The following is a 12,965-nucleotide window of genomic DNA, read 5'->3' as shown; positions in this document are numbered from 1 at the left end:
TGCATCCTCTATCACCCCATAACTCTGCCTTAAGCATATTAAGCATGCAACAAATGTTGATTGAATGCATGGATTCTCTACAAAATATATAAATTATTACACACTATTGATTGGCCAGTGGATCAGAATGGGATAACTGGCTGGCATCTGAAGTCAATGTTCCTATGAATAATTAATTGACTGTAGACCCTACAAAAGGGTTGCAGTTTTCAAAAAGGGCCTGGGAGAGATAATGGAGCATTTTTGATGCCCTATTAAGGGGAAGAGAGAGATTAAGAAGCAGCATGGTAGAGGAGATCAAAGATTCCTGCCTAGGAATCAGGAAGCCTTGAGTTCAAATTCTACCTCTGACACATCCTAAATGAGACACTTAAATTCTTGATGTCCCAAGGCAAAACCAAATGACTGTTAAACAGCAAAGTCATTATTAATTAAGGAAATTTTGCCTCCAGAGTTTCCTGACATTGATGAAATCCCAGGTTTCGTCCCAAGATAGAGTCAAGCAAGAGTTCTTTAACCAGTTCTCTACTTACCAAGATTTCTTTTAGGAGAACTGAATGATTAAGTTGACTGAATGGATACCCTAGAAACAGACTCCTCCCCACAGTAATTAATGGGAGATACACAGCAGCTGAGAGGTATTCTGAGTTTGCCCAGGAAATGTGTGTGTGCCCCCTTCCATCCCCGAAAGATGAAGAGTCAGCAGTCACACAAAAAGGGTTCCCTAGCTAAAATAAATGTGGCGTGTCAACCTACATTTTCAGCTGCTTCTATCAATCTTTCTCCCCTCTATTTGATTTCAGATGCTAAAAATAGAGATGGCCTAGGACTGATATACTCAGCATATTATGATGTACACAAGTTTACACACACTAAATGGTGTCCAATCAAATGCTGCTCCTGCCCAAGGTCAAGATTGGGGGAGGGGAAGTTTGGGAGTGATCATCTGAGAAGCCCTGTTTCCCCAGTTTTTCTCTGGAAGTCCCTAACTTGTTTCAAGATCCCTTGAAGTCTTATCAATAAGTGGTCAGGTGCAATGGCATCAACAGGGATCCAGCATTTGAAGCTCTGAGTCTCCTGGCCACATTCCAATTGCAGGCATAGGCATCAGAGTTTCAGAACTGGGAGGTACCTTAAGGATCATGAAGCCTTCACCTCATCCATCATTTTATAATTGATACTCCCAGAGTATCAGGGAGGTCAAATGATTGTTTAAGGTCAAATAGGTAGCAAGTTGCTGATTCAGGATTTGAACCTTGCTTCTCTAATGTTTAATCCAATACTCTTTCGGCTATACAATCCTGCCTCTCGTGCCCATAGGCAACAATTCTATAGAAGAAAGCTCATGGTTATTTGAAATGCTAGCCTCTCCCCTCCCCCCAACCTAGCGGCCATGTCCCACAACCCATCAATCAGGGGAGATCTACCTGATATGGACCCCAGACCTAAACCTTCATCTTGACAAATGGCAGAAGGAGAAGGGAATGAAAGGTTATGCTGTGGCAGTGAACATTAAAACATATACACCAAGACACCAACAGGCAAGGGTCAATCCATGCCCACACCCATGTTTTTCATGGTTGATAATGCCTTAGTCCATCATATCTACTCTTCTACCCCAAGCAGGCCTAGTGTGTTCCTTTCTATTCCTTCTCCATAGTAATGCAGAGTCTGTTGACTTCAACATTACACTTCCTGGTGGTCTGGTTTTATTTTGGTTTAAAGATGCTCCCTAGAACGACAGGCCCAGGGCAATGGTCTATGAAGCAAATCAGAACCTAGGGTATCTCTGAGATGTAAGAAAGCCAGTACAGGGGGCAGCTAGGTGGCACAGTGGATAGAACACCAGCTCTGGAGTCAGGAGGACCTGAGTTTGAATCCAGCCTCAGACACTTAATAATCACCTAGCTGTGTAGCCTTGGGCAAGGCACTTAACCCCATTGCCTTGCAAAAAAAAAAAAAGCCAGTATAGTTTATATCAAATTTGATGTTAGTGGATGTAGGTTCAAATCCCAGCTTTGCTACTTGGGCAAGTCATTTCCCTCCCTAAGCCTCAGTTACAGCCTCTGAATTGATAAACAGGTTGAATGTTGGCCACAGGCCCTCCTTTTGTAGGAGAGGTGGGAGAGCAGGGGAAGATGCACCCCCACCCCCACCTGCTTTCACTGCAGAGATGAGGATCTACAGAGAGAGAATTTTGCTTAGGCTGTCAGATGAGCTGAACTGTTACCAAGGAGAACTCTCTGGGTGGGTTGGGGGAAGAAGGAGTATATCCCCAAATGACTATGATGCAAAATTAAAAAGTATCTTCAAAAACATGAATTGTAAAAATGTGAAGAAATCTAAGTGCCCTGGATGATAGGTCAATGAAATAAATGGGTAACAACAGATGTGAGTTGAAGGACCCACCTCTTCTCTTTAGTCTCTTCCCTCCTTTGTAAAATGAGGGACTTGCAATAGTTGACCTCTCCCTTCCTCCTAGGGCAGACATTTGGAACTCTTTCATCTGTAAAGTCCAGTCCTTGCTCTCTCAACTTAGTGAACTGGACACAGTTCCAAATCACTTGTTGGTGCTAGCACCCACAGGTTGTCGTCAACTGGACACAGTTCCAAATCACTTGTTGGTGCTAGCACCCACAGGTTGTCGTCAACTGGACACAGTTCCAAATCACTTGTTGGTGCTAGCACCCACAGGTTGTCGTCAACTGGACACAGTTCCAAATCACTTGTTGGTGCTAGCACCCACAGGTTGTCGTCAAAGCCCTGTTGGAACCTACTGGAATATGCCAGTAGGTGAATATTGACAGAGTCCATGGTGTCTTTGTCAGTCCACTGGGACAGGCCACAGGAAGTGGCTTCTAATGATCTCAGAAGATAAAAAGGCAATTAGAGCGTAAATGGAACTTTTAATCTGGCTAAATTAGTGGGGGAGATAGGAAGGGATGCAGTGACTTAATTACTGGAAGAAGCAGCAAGCTCCTTTCTTTCTTTTCCGAACCTCATTCCCACCTGCTCCTGGAGCAGCTTGGCTGAGCAACGAGTTCCTTCCCCCAACCTCTAATCCCCTTAGTCCTTGCACATGGGCCCATTCCAAATCAGTGGCTTAACTCTTACTTAACATTTGGCCTCCTGGCTTTCTGGCTGCCTGCAGGATGATGGATAGAGGCTCTCTTTTAGGTAATGAGGTGCTCCTTTTTAGACAGAGCTAGAGGTGACAATGCCTCAGTGGGAGACTCCTTTATGCAAGAGTATTTCCTCTGGAATCCTTTCCAGATGAAATATTCTCTTAACATTTTCCATAAATTCTCTTGTCCTAAGCCCATTTCAGTTCATTTTCAATGATAAAACTGCCAAATGAATGCTTTCCTTCTTCCTCTCATTCACTCGGCAAGCATTTATTAGCACTGACATTTTTCTTTTACTTTACTTTGGACCAAATTATAATGACACTCCTAGTGGCTGGCCTAGTATGGAAACTCCCTCTGCAGATACAGATAGGCAACCCAACTGCAAGTTAGCTCTACAGAGCTTATACTACAGATAATTGCCAGAAGGCACTAACGTCTTAAGTGCATGCCCAGGAAGACACAGCTTTTAGGTTAGAAGAAGGAATCAAACCCAAATCTTGCCAATCCAAAACCGGTCCTCTATTTACCACATTGCCTCTCATTCTGTAAGGAACTTATAAAGGAAAGAAAGTAGTAAAGTAGAAAGAGCATTAGCTTGGGAATCAAAATGTTTGTATTCAAATTCTGCTTTTTTACATTTACTACCTGTCTGGCCTTTGAAAAGTCACTACATCTCTCTGGGTCTCAGTTTTTTTCATTTGTAGAATGGGTAGGGCATGGGGAGGATGTCGAGAGAGAGTCTCTGTGGTCCTTTCGAGCACTATACTATGATTGGATAGTTCTTATTTCTTGACCAGTTCACAAGACTAAATAACCTTTTTTTTTTTTCAAAAGATCATGGATTTCAAGCTAGAAGGAACCTTCCAGTTAATCTACTCTAATTTTCAGATGAGGACATTGAGGCCAAGAGAGATGAAATTTCTTACCCAACATCAAGCAGGTAATGAGTGCCAGAGCTGGTATTTGAACCTCTCACTGTTGCTGATCAGAACTCAGGAGTCCTGGGCTCTGACTTAGGGGCCACCACTACCTAACAAAACAACTACCTTGCTCTATATTGGAAAACAGTAAATAATTGGTTTTTGTTTTCATCTTCATACTTCCAATGTCAAGCACAGCAGTGGCACATGGCCAAGGAGTAATAAATGTATGCTGAATTGGATAGAATTGAAGAAATAAATTGCATGGTAGAACCTATAAGTGCTATTGAATTTTAAAAAGGACTTAGTTAATTGCAAGGAGGGAGGAGGGCAAACTGGAGGGAGGCTGAAGATACAAGAGTCATCGTGGTTCATATGCATTTGGCACTTCTAGGTTTGCAAAGACTTTTATAAACTGTCTTCCTTGAATCTTGGAAAATATCTACCTTAAGTAGCCAAATAGAAAGTACCAGCACAGAAGAGAGAAGAACCAACAGATAAGAAGAGAACCAAGGGTCTGGGATGACTCTGTCACCAATGATCAGAAAAGAAGGGTGGACAACAGTTTTAAATAGCTGTAGAGAAATCAAAGACTGTAAGAACTAAGAAGAGGCATTTGGATGTAACCACTGTCACCTTGGAGAGAATATCCATAGTAGAGTGAAGGGAACAAAAGTCAGGATATAAAGGGTTAAGAAGAAAATGGATTGTCAGGGAATGGAGACACTGGGCATAGATCAAGTTTTAAAAATCAATAAAGGGGAGCAGAGGGATGAGATAGAAGCTGAACAAGACAGAAGAGTCAGGGAAAGGATTGCTAGAAGAATCAGGAAAGATTGATATGGAGGGGGGCGAGTTGGAAAGAGACTCAAGGGCACTTTAAATGCCATTGGAAGGTTAGTGGCCTAGGAATCTGAGCCCTATGTTCTAGCTCTGGCTCAGTCATTAATTATTAGCTGTATGACCTTGGGCAAGTCATTTGTCAGTTTTTTCATGTACCAAATGCACCATAGGACCTCTAAGATCCTTTCTAGGATGACGGAATTTCAGAGTTGGAAGGGGCCTTAGCAGCCATCCAGTTTTACTTCATATTGGTAGGGTAACCCATTTGGTAGAACCTTTGGTTCTATAGGAGTTTCCCTCTTCCCTCCTCCCAGGAACATGCCAGACAAATAATAATCCAGTTAGAGACGAGAAATGAAGTGTCCTATGCAAAGAACAGAAAGTAAGCCAGCAACGTTGGATCATGAAGGACATGGAGAGGAATGATGAGGAAGAAGTCTAAAAAAGTAGGGAGGTGTTATAGTATGAAAAACAAATGAATTTATATTTTGATTCTTCAGGCAACAGGGTAACATTTCTGGAGATTATTGAATAGGGTGATGACAAGGCAGATCTGCCCTTTAGAAAAATTACTTTGGCCAATGAGTGGGGAGAGAGGAGATAGAGAGGCAATTAGGAGCCGTGGCCATAGTCCAAGTGTAAAATGGTGAGAATCTAAAATAGGATTGTGACTATGTGAATGGAGAGAAGGGGACATATATGAGAGAGGCTATAAAGCCAGAACCCTCACCATTTGATAAGAGATTAGATATTTGGGATGCGTGAGAAGGAGGAGTCAAGAATGAAACTGAGATTGTGAGTCCAGCTGACAGGAAGGATGTTGGTGTGCTCAGCAATCAAAGGGAAGTTTGAAAGAGGGAAGGATTTGGGAAGAAAGATAATGACTTCTGTTGTGAACATATTGAGTTTGAGATATCTCCAGAACATCCAAGTGAGGGATGTAGGTGGCTCTATAAATGTGGGCATCATTTACATAGAGATAAACCACTAAACTTAGTGATGATGAAATCATCAAATGATATAGTAAAGGAAAAGAGAAGAGGCTCGCAGAAAGACCCTTGGAGGAATAGCCATGAATAGTTGAAGAACCAATAAAGGAATCAGAGAAGAAACAGGCAGGTAGGAGAAGAACCAAGAAGGCATGTTGAAGACCTCTAAACATCATACGGAGGATTTTATATTTGATCTTGGAAGTAATGGGAAACCACTGGAGTTTATGGGGGTGGGAGCAGATCTATGATTTTGGAAAACCTGTTTGGTTACTGAATGGGAGATGGTTTGGAGTGAGAGAGATCTAAGGCAGGGATATACCCAGAAGTGCAAGTCACAACTAAATGGGTGGGAGTGGGGGAGTTGAGTGACTTTTAAATGTGTTCAGATTGTACTGGGTTCCATTCTTGGGGTTTATTTAAAGCCCAATATGCAGAAGAGTCAAGGGTCTCTTAAGACCTTATCTACTCCCAACTGCCTCTTCCTCCTATCTCCATTACCAAAAGTTCCCCAGTGTTCACTCTTATCTGGGTCAGGGTGAATCAATTCCTTTCACCTTTTCCCCAACCAGAGGGCAGGTTGTATGCCCTTCCCAGTTCCCAGTTCCTGCTGAATCTTTATGAATGGGGGAAAATGCAAGTATCCCTTTAACCCAAGAAGCTGATGACCAGTCTGCTGATGTTTTGAAGCCCCAACAAGTAACACTGACAGGGATAGGGTAGAACAGATCCCCTCGCCAAGTCTTTGAAGGGCTGCCAGGTGGAGGAGGGATCAGTCTTGCAATGCTCGGTTCTAAAGGACAGATCTAAGGGCACTGTTGTCAAGGAAACAAGTCCCTGACATTTGAGCTGGCCAATGGTGCCCTGGGCTGCCTGGGGAGGTAATGGGATCCTCCTTCACTAGAGGTCTTGGGCCATAGGATCCTAGATCTGGAGATAGAAGGAACCTCAAAGGTCATCTGGGCCAACCGACTCATTTTACAGAGAAGGAAACTGAGACTCAAAAAGAAGTGACTCACCTAAGATCCTACAAGGACTAGAGATTTGGAGAGCATCCAGTCTAACCCTCTTATGTTACAGAGAGGACAATAAGAAGCAGAGGTAAGATCTGAAGGCAAGATGGCTGTCTTCAGACTCAACATTCTTTCCACTAAACTGTACAAGCAGAAGCTTGGGAGATTATAGACAGGATTTTTATTTGGGGAAAAGGTTGCGCTCCCTTCCAGCTTCAGTGATTATGTGGAGACTATACAGTGAATACTCGGCTAGTGAGGAATTCCTAAAATCATGTAACAATTTAAGCAAACCCTCTGAGAGTCCTTATGAAGCCATGGCTCATCATTGTGTGCACTTGGGAACACCTGGGGGCCAGCTCTACTCGCCTCCTTTGGGTTGCTCAGAAAAGTGATGAGGGAGACACTGAGTAGCAGGCTGGGGATTTGGGGGAGCCACAGGGGACCTCTACAGCTGGCTCCCGTCTTTCTCTTGTCTTGCTTTCCTGATGATCTTGGCCAAGGAGAGAGAAGAAAGAAGGGTCATATCTAAGATCCATCAATGTTTTTGCATTCCTGTTACTGACTCATTGAACTGTTAATATCACACCAACCAAAAACAGCAAAACAAGCAATTAAAATACCACACATGATGACAATTATTGACATAGTATGTGTTGTGTGTGTGTGTGTGTGTGTGAGAGAGAGAGAGAGAGAGAGAGAGAGAGAGAGAGAGAAAGACAGAGACCAAAACAGAGATAAACAGAGAAATAAAGAAACAAAGACAGAGAGGCAAAGCAGGAGAGCAGTGTTTTTCTTACCTATGACTATTTCTGAGACTAATGACACTAGTTTCTGGAGACAAGTCTGCCAGTTTCCACACTGTCCCCCCTTTACACAATCTCTGATGGTAACTCAGAATGGTTTGGGGGGGGGGTAAGGAAGAAGCAAGTGATTGCATCATTGTTGTAGATTCCTGGTGTAGAAACTACCTCCACAGATGGTAAGTAGCAACACGTCGATAATTTAGCCTTAGAGAGTTGCCTGAGTCATTGAGAAGCGAATAATAAGAACACATATTTCTATAATACTTTGGAGTTTGTAAAGTACTTTACATGTTATTTCATTTAATATCTACCTGTAAATCAGGTGCTATCATTATCCCCATTTTACAAATGAAGAAACTGAGGCAAGTAGAAATAAGGTTATTTGCTCAGGGTCATGTGTCTGAGGCAACTTGATGCAACAAATAAAGTAGGGGGTTGAGGGGGACTTTGGGTCAGACAGGTCAGTACCTATAATCAAATCCTCTCTCAGATGCTTCTTAGCTGTGTAATTCTGTTTGTCATCAGTTTGGCCAGGAGGCTACAGACTGAGTGTTGCTCTGTGTGGTAGGAAGGTGGGTGCCCGTTATGGGGTCATGTGACTATTTTTGTATGGGGAATCACTCCTTCAGGCAACCTCCATCTTCTGTCCCTCTTCACTCCTTTATTAAAGGAAAGATGGTATGGGGCATCTGGCCTCTGAGGTACAACAGGGAAGACACAGAAGGGTGAATGTGAGTGGAAGAAATAGGTTAACTTCTTTTCTCCTGGAGATGATGGGAAAGGGCAGAGAGGAGGTAGATATTCAGGGATGAGGCTAAAGGAAAGAGCCTGGAAGAACCCTTTCCCCCTTTCCTAATCTAGGACACATCTACTTTTTCCATCCAGGACCATCTCCAGTCATCCTGAACCAAATCTGGCCACTGGACCCAGGCAGCTCTGGAGGAGAAGGCGAGGCTGGTGATTTTGCACAGCATCCATTCATTCAAATCCAATTCACTTGTAAGTCATGGCATCACCTTCTCGATTTCATGGTCCTCTTCCAGAACAAAGGACAAACAACCACGGTAGTCCAGGACCCTGAATAATCCCCTTTGTGTCTTCAGGCCTCAGTATCCTCATCTGCAAAATGTGGATAATAATAGCACCTTTATTCACAAGACTTGTGTGAGAATCTAATGTTAAAACCTATGGGAAGCACTTTCAAATGTTCTATGAATGCTATTACATGTCAGAAGTGACACTTGATCCCAGGTCAACTAATGATCCTCCTGGGCTCAGCCTGACTTCTCTTAAAAGAACTTCATGCTGTCAACCCCAGATATGTAGAGGGGAAAAGTACTAGATGTAGAGCGAGAAGAGCTGGGTTCGAAGCTTGCATCTATAACTTGCCATCTTTGTTACCTTTATTTCCTTAGGCCTCAGTTTCCCTATCTGTAAAATGAGTACTTTGAGTTAGATTGGCCTCTGAGGTTCTTTATAGCTTTAGCTCTATGAAACTATGATCTAAGGGAGTTGTAGTACCTTTCTAGCTACAAAATTCTGACCTCTCTGGTTTCCTTTGATGACATTTGTCCTTCATTCTCAAAGACCATGACATAAGGGAGATCATAGCATGAAAAGCACATGAATCGGATTTGAGTGATGGGGTACTGTGCTCAGTCATGGGTCCAGTGGCCAGATAGGAATCAGGACGACTGGAGAAGGCCTTGGATGTGAGGCAATCAGGATTAAGTGACTTGCCCAAGGTCCCATAGCTAGTAAGGGTCAAGTGACTGAGGTCCGATTCAAACTCCTGTCCTCTTGACTCCAAGGCCAGTGCTCTATCCACTAGCTGCCCTAAGTTCTAACTAAAATCCCATTTTCTACAGGAAGACTTCCTCAACTCCTCTTAATTCCAGTACCTTCCCTGTTAATTGTATGCTATTTATTCTGTATATAGCTTGTCCTGTGTATATTTCTTTGTATGTTGTATCCTCCGTTAGATTGTCTTTTGTCTCTTTTTGAGTCCTCAGTTCTTAGCACAATGCCAGTCAGCTAGTAGGCTCTTGCCCAATGAACAAATGAATGAATGAAAATAGCCTTTTTTGTGTTTCTTCCAGTTTGCCTAGGAGACAACCGGCATAAGAGTAGAGGGCTTCCTCTCCCAGGGGTCCATCCTCCCTCTAACCATGTCCAGATTGGTCTTTAAAAATCACAAGCCCCAAATGTCCATTTCAAGTTCCAGACCCCTTGCCTCAAAGGCTTTTCAGGATATGGGAAACACTGTGAATTCAGAATAGAGCAGGGAAACAGATGGACATGGAGTTATTATTCTGGAGACAAGGAAAGGCAAAAGAAAAGTTGCCTGTTCTCTCCTCCCGCTGGTATTTCAAGAGTTTGTTACAAGAAAAACATTGATAATCTCTCAAAAATATGGTTTGACCTTGAAACCCAAATTTCCAGACTAGGGGCTCAGGGAGGCCCCAAAGACATTTCATGTGCCATTTGTTAGTAAATGAAGGTCTGTGATTTCTTTTATAACTTTGTCCTAGCATTAAATGACTACTATTTCCATATGGAACAGCAACAGCTACCTATGATGTAGTGAAATGCTTAATAGCAGAGACACGTTAAGAAATAAAAAATAAAAAGGCCTACTGATTCATCATTCTCATTTCACGAAAGCTCTCTTTCTGGGTCGTCTCTGTGCTTCTCTTAAATCCTTAAACCAATAAAGCTGGAATGAGAGCTGGGCAACATTTCCTGAATGATGAATCTGGGGTTTATTGCTGTGATTCCTGAGATAAAAAAGGCAAATATGTTTCTTGTGGAATTCCTACTCCTCTGGCTGCTTCTGTCAAAGACCACAAAAGATGATGACTAAGAAACATCCCTTCCTTTCTCTACTGACTGCACTTATCAAGAAAAGACTCCTGTGATCAGACACAAGGAGAAGGGATCTTCATATCAAAGCTGTAAAAATCAGGGTCCTGATTTTGAAAGTGGACTCTGTCTTTTATTTACCAGTACCACCTCAGGCAAGTTACCCCATTCCTTAGATCTCAGTTTCCTTCTTTGTCCAATGGACAAGATAGCCTCTGAGTTCCCTTCCAGCTTTAGGCCTAGGATGCTACACGTGACCTGGGCTTCTCAGCGGTCAGTGGATAGAGCACTGGCCTTGGAGACAGGAGGAAAGGAGTTTGAATCCAGCCTCAGACACTAATTCTGATTGTCTCACATCCAGGGCCATCCCAGATGACTCAGGAGGAGAAAGTAAGGCTGGTGACTTAGCACAGCATCCCCTCACTCAAATACAATTCACGTTTTTGTCATGGCATCATCTCCCTGATGTCATGGTCTTCTTAAAAAATGAAGGACAAACATCAAAATGAGAGAGGATAGATTAGATGGTTGCTGTGCTCCCTGCCAATTCTAACTTATGGCTATATTAACTCTATTAAGGTGTGAGAAAGGGAGTAATGTTATGTAGTGAGTTGATGGAGACACAATCTTGGATTCAGTAAGTCTTGTCTCTGCCATATAAAAAGCCTCATGATCTTGGGCAAGTCATTTAACCTTTTATTGCTTCAGGAAACTCTCTAAGATTTCTAAAAGCTACAAGTGAGTGGGTGATTGGGAGTGGAGAAAAGAGTTTCCACATTATAAGTTAGTAAACTGATGAAATGACAGGTCCAAACAATGCTTCAGCAAGAAAACAATCAATGGAACCCAAAAATACAACTTCTAAGAGGCAATTGTGTTAAGCCCTGGGGATATAAAGAAAAGCAAAACCAGTGCTTGCTCCCTCAGAGCTCATGTTCAAATAAGGGAGACAATATATAAACTATTGCTAAGAAAACATATACAGAGGTAGAAGGCAGCTAGGTAGAGTCACAATGCACAGAGTGCTGGGCCTGGTGTCAGGAAGAACTGAGTTCATATTCACTCTCAGACACTTACCTGATGTGTGACCCTGGGCAAGTCACTTCATCCCGTGTGCCTCAGTTTTCTCTTCTGTAAAATGGGTTGGAGAAGGAAATGGCAAACCACTCCAATATCTCTACTAAGAAAACTCCAAATAGAGTCATGAGGAATTGGGCATGATTGAACAACAGCTGAAGAAGATGGTAGGCAATATCAGACAGGAAGATCCGTAAAGGCCTCCTTCCATGAGGAAGGATTTGGGTTGTCTTAAATGAAGCTAGAGAAACTAAAAAGTTGAGGTCAGGAAGGAGAGCACTGCAATCTGGATTATAGCCGCTACAAAGGCAGGGAGATGAGCAGCAGACTTTTCTGATAAAGCAATAATTAGCAGAGCAGCCGAGACGGATCATACAGTTTTTGCAAAGTAACGATAATGTTCTCATTCTCAAAAGAAGACCACAACATCAGGGAGCTGATCCCATGACAAGCACAAGAAGTGGATTTGAGTGGCGGGGAAGGGGATGCACTAAGTCACCAGTCTCACTTTCTCCTCCAAGAGCCATCTGGGTCCAGTGGTCAAATAGGAATCAAGAAGACTGGAGAAAGCCCTGGATATGAGGCAATCAGGGTTAAGTGACTTGCACAAGGTCACATAGCTCATGAGTGTCTGGTGCTGAATTTGAACTCCTGTCCTCCTGATTCCAAGACCAGTGCTCCATTCACTGCACCTAGCTGCTGTAGGGGAGCAAAGCATAAGACTAGAAAGGTAGACATGATCCAGATTTTGAAAAAACTTTAAATACTATATGTAGAATTTTATATTTGCCTCTGAAAGTAATATGGAATTCCTGGTGTTTCTCGAGTATAACATGATCAGACAAACACCTTAAGAAAATCACTTTGGGGGCGGCTAGGTGGCACAGTGGATAGAGCACCGGCCCTGGGGTCAGGGGTACCTGAGTTCAAATCTGGCCTCAGACACTTAATAATTACCCAGCTGTGTGGCCTTGGGCAAGTCACTTAACCCCATTTACCTTGCAAAAATCTAAAAAAAAAAAATCATCACTTTGGCAGGTGAGTGGGGAATGGATTAGAGACTTGAGGCTTGGGATCCATGCTTTGTCATTTTCCCACAATCCTCTCCTGGCCCAGCCCTCTTCCCAATGATACAGGAAACAAGAGGAAAATGAGGTTTCCAGAAAGCAATGAAGGCAATTGTGGTTTCTCCTTTCATACCAGGAAAGTAAATACAAGTAAATACCAAGCAACACATCAGACCCTGTTCGACATCTTTGTCCTTTTGTAGACTGAATGTAATACATCCGAAAGGAGTTTTCATTTTCACTTGCTTGAGCTGATGCCC

Source organism: Macrotis lagotis, chromosome X, assembly GCF_037893015.1.
Source record: "Macrotis lagotis isolate mMagLag1 chromosome X, bilby.v1.9.chrom.fasta, whole genome shotgun sequence".
In the NCBI taxonomy this organism is placed as follows: Eukaryota; Metazoa; Chordata; class Mammalia; order Peramelemorphia; family Peramelidae; genus Macrotis; species Macrotis lagotis.
This window is presented reverse-complemented; position numbering follows the sequence as displayed.